General features: G+C 45.6%; 1 non-coding gene across 1 annotated transcript; it reads left to right on the plus strand.

Moving 5' to 3' along the window:
* Positions 1-204: 204 nt before the first annotated feature.
* LOC111553797 lies at positions 205-307 on the plus strand. Its single transcript, XR_002735065.1, has one exon. It is a non-coding gene; the product is annotated as a U6 spliceosomal RNA (small nuclear RNA).
* Positions 308-4,653: the final 4,346 nt, after the last annotated feature.

A 4,653-nucleotide genomic window follows, 5' to 3' on the forward strand; every position in this document is an offset into this window, starting at 1 on the left:
AATACATGCTTCTGTTTTTTTCTCCTGGGTTATCTTTTTATTATTGATTTCTGATTTGATTGCATCTTGGTGAGAGAATGTGGCCTGCCTAATACTGATGCTGTGAACGGTGTGGAGGCTGCCCTGATAGCCCAGCACGTGGTGACTTTCATAAAAGCTCCATATTTTTTTTCACAACTTAATTACTTTATTGGGCTTAACAAATAGCATTTCCTGCTCGCTGTACTAAAATTGGAATGATGCAGTGAAGTCTAGCATGGCCCCTGGGCAAGGATAGCACAAAATTTTTGAAGCATTCCATATAATTAAAAGATAATAATATTTTGACATATCATTATATTTTTTTTACTATAAAATACACATAACAAAAATAACCTTTTTTTTGAGACTGAGTCTCACTCTGTTGCCCAGGCTGGAGTGCAGTGGTACGATCTTGGCTCACTGCAACCTCCACCTCCCAGGTTCAAGCGATTCTCATGCCTCAGCCTCCTGAGTAACTGGGACTACAGGTGTGCACCACCACACCCAGTTAATTTTTTTGTATTTTTAGTAGTGACGGGGTTTTGTCATGTTGGCCAGGCTGGTGTTGAACTCCTGACCTCAGGTGATCCGCCTGCCTCAGCCTTCCGAAGTGCTGAGATTACAGGTGTGAGCCACCCTGCCCGGCCTATCATCTTAACCATTTTTAAGTGTATAGGTCAATGGCATTAAGTACATTCACACTGTTGTGCAGCTGATCCCTAGAACTTTTTCCCCTTGCAAAACTAAAGCTCTGTATCCATTAAACAGTAACTTCCCATTTCCCCTACTCCCAGCCCCTGGCACCCACCATTCTACTTTCTGTGTTTATGAATCTAACTGCTCTAGGAACCTCTTATGAATAGAATCATACAGTATTTATCTTTTGTGTGACTGACTTGTTTCACTAAGCATCATGTCCTCAAGATACATCACATTGTAGCATAGGTCAGCATTTCCTTCCGTTTTAAGGCAGAGACTAATATTCCATTGTATGTATATGCCACATTCTATGTATCCATTCATCCATCAGTAAAAGCTTGGGTTATTTCCACCTTTTGGCTATTTGAATAATGCTGCTGTTAATATGGATAGGCAAATATCTCTTTGAGTTTTCAATTCTTTTGGGTGTATGCTCAGAAGCAGAATTGCTGGATTGCGTGGTAATTTTAGATTTAATCTTTTCAGGAACTGGCATACTGTTGTCCATAGTGGCTCCACTACTTTGCATTCCCACTAGCAATGTGCGAAAGTTCTGGTTTCTCCACATCCTCACCAACGTGTGCTGTTTTCGTGTTCCCTAGAACTTTGGAAAGGATCTGTACCTTCACATTGTTGGGCACAGTGTTACATCTATATACGCCCATTCTGTCGAGCTTGTAACTATTTCGTTCAAATCGATATGCTAACAGATGTTTTTTCTATTGATTCATCATTTAATGAGAGAGGTGTTTTAAAGTCTCCTGAGTACTACAATGAACAATTTATTTCTTCTTGTAGTTTTTTCTGGCTCATATATTTTTCCATCTTTTGCTTTAAATCTTTCTGAATTCTTATATTTTAACTAACTTTTTTTTTTCTGAGACGGAGTCTCGCTCTGTTGCCCAGGCTGGAGTGCAGTGGCGCGATCTCGGCTCACTGCAAGGTGTGCCTCCTGGGTTCACGCCATTCTCCCGCCTCAGCCTCCCGAGTAGCTGGGACTACAGGCGCCCGCCAACATGCCCGGCTAATTTTTTGTATTTTTAGTAGAGACGGGGTTTCACCATATTAGCCAGGATGGTCTTGAGCTCCTGACCTCATGATCCACCCGTCTCAGCCTCCTAAAGTGCTGGGATTACAGGCGTGAGCCACCGTGCTTGGCCTTAACTATGTCTTTTTATAAACATTGAGTCAGGGCCAGGTGTGGTGGCTCACGCCTGTAATCTCAGCACTTTGGGAGGCTGAGGCAGGCAGATTGCTTGATCTCAGGAGTTTGAGACGAGCCTGGGCAACATGGCAACACCCCATTGCTACTAAAAATATACACACTACACACACACACATAAATACAATAGCTGGGGGTGGTGGTACATGCCTGTGCAGTCCCAGCCACTCTGGAGGCTGAGGTGAGAGGATTGCTTGAATCCAAACCGGGAGTGGGTATGGGAGGGGGCCAGGGTGCAGAAGTTGCAATGAGCTGAGATCGTGGCACTGCACTTCAGCATGGGTGATAGAGACCTTGTCTCAAAAAAAAAAAAAAAAGAAAAAGAAAAACATTGAGTCAGTAGTCTTTGTTTTTACTTGGAGAGTTTATCACATTTGGATTTATTACATTGTCTTATTAAGTGCTATTTTTCCCACTTTTTGTTTTTCCTCAACCTCATTTTTTCTGAACTTCTTTGGGAGACAGAAAGGTTTTATCCTCTTTTTCCTAGATCTGTCTAGTTTGGATTTTGTACATTACATAACTGTTATTTTAATAGTTACAGTAGCTACTTTAACACTGGTAGTTTACAAAGTCTAAGCTTAATTTCTTTAGCTTTCTTCAAATAATACAAGGACAATCCCAATTTATATGCTATATTGTCCAGTGTTTCCATTTTATCCTGTTTTTAAACTCACAAATTAAACATTCTATTATTTAGGCAGCCAAGGTTTGTCAGAATTTACCTACTTACCAATATTTGCTTATCATTTCTTTTAATTTTTATGGGTACATATTGCATCAAATACCCTCATCTGGGATCCCTTTCCATCTTTCTAAAGTTGATCCTTTAGAATTTCCTTTAAGGGATACAGGATATGACAAGCAGAATTGTCTGGAACTAGCCCTAGAAGCTCACTCAGGGTGGCCTGGATAAAGAGTCAGTTAAAACCACCGCTGCCCCCACTCAGCCTGCCTTCTTTCAGTGGAGGGGAGTGATGCAAGCTCGACATCCCATGGGGCCCAGGTGTGGGGCAGCTGGCTTCTCAGACAGCAATGAAAATAGCTGGTACCCAAGTCCCAACTGCTGCTGCCTCAGCAAGTCATCCCCCTCCTAATAGGTCACTTCCTATTTGCCTTAGAAGGGTAGCAACAGGGGCTGGTGTTTCTCCCTGAAAGGTGAGCTGTCTCTGTGTGAGCAGATTGAGGCGAGGTTGGGGTTGCAGGCTCCCTGCTTTTGTGTCTCTTGCTGCTACTTGCCCATGTAAGCTTCTGATGCAGGATTTTTCTTGGCTGCTTTGCCAGCTGGAGACCTCTGGTCAGCTACACCTCTGCCCAGGCCTTGCTCAGCCCCAGGTTTGCTATAGGAGGTGCCCTACCCATTCAGTCCGCTGGCCCGCACGTGGCTTGCACACTGGTGCAGACCCCATGGCCGCCATGACTGAGCGCTCAGCCCCCGGCTGGATGGTGTGTGTGGGCGAGTGAGTGGGGGGTCCGGCCAGCTGCTCCAAGCACTGGCAGAGGAGTAGGCCCTGTGTGGGGCTTGTGGCTGGACCAGGCATGTTGCAAGCTCCTGTAGTGAATTATAGCGTCCAGATGAGGAGAATGTGGTGGCATCGAAACAGGGAGGGCTGCAACCTTGAAGCCCCAGAGGTCGTGCTACATGTGCTAACAGGTCTTTTAGGCCTGCTGCAGCCCGACAAACAGGGGTGTATTAAAATCTTTGTCAGTCCTGTTGCCCTGCTCCGGCCCATGGCTCTGGGGCTGGCCCAGCCCTGCTGCTGCTCCCTGTTGGTGTGGTGCGGCTGCTAGGCACCAATCATGGGTGGGGAGGGTAGAGGGCTAGAGTGTTACCTGAGTTTTTTGTACCTGAGTTCAGCGAGGTCCTGAGTGCTTGTCCCACATCCAAGAAGAATGAGATTACACTGACAATTGAAGTGTGAGAAGGGTGGAGAAGAGTTTGTTTTTTTTTTTTTTTTTTTTTTTTTGAGACATTCTTGCTCTGTCGCCCAGGCTGAAGTGCAGTGGCCAGACCTCAGCTCACTGCAAGCTCCGCCTCCCGGGTTTATGCTATTTTCCTGCCTCAGCCTCCTGAGTAGCTGGGACTACAGGTGCCCGCCACCTTGCCCAGATAGTTTTTTGTATTTTTTAGTAGAGATGGGGTTTCACCGTGTTCGCCAGGATGGTCTCGATCGCCTGACCTCGTGATCTGCCTGTCTTGGCCTCCCAAAGTGCTGGGATTACAGGCTTGCGCCGCTGTGCCCGGCCTGGAGAAGAGTTTTATTGAGTGATGAAATAGCTCTCAGCAGAGATGAGATTTGAGAATGGTCTCCCACCAGAAGTCATGTGGTCTCTCTCTCAGTGTGGCTGGGTTTGGGGCTTTTATGGGCTCAGAATCGGGGTGTGTGTGCTGATTGGTTTATGTGTATGCGAAAAAGGCTCAAACAAAGGCAGCATTCAGAGAAGGGCATGACAGTGTAAAAAAACCAATTAGGGAAGGGTCGGTATATGTAAAATAGGTGAAGGGTGGGGATCAATCAGAGGAAAGTGTGCCAAATGGGAAGACAGGTTAGTCTGGTGTGTGGACTTATCCAAGACTGGTAGCTTGGCTTTCGGGCTTTAAACTGTCTTTGGTTTGAAGTTGGGGTTTCACTAGGGACCTGCCCCCAGTCTGCCTAAGAATTTGTCTACCTCCTTCTGCTATCACTTCCCTGATAAGGCTTATTCCTTAA

The sequence above is a fragment of the Piliocolobus tephrosceles genome, chromosome 11, assembly GCF_002776525.5.
Source record: "Piliocolobus tephrosceles isolate RC106 chromosome 11, ASM277652v3, whole genome shotgun sequence".
NCBI lineage: Eukaryota > Metazoa > Chordata > Mammalia > Primates > Cercopithecidae > Piliocolobus > Piliocolobus tephrosceles.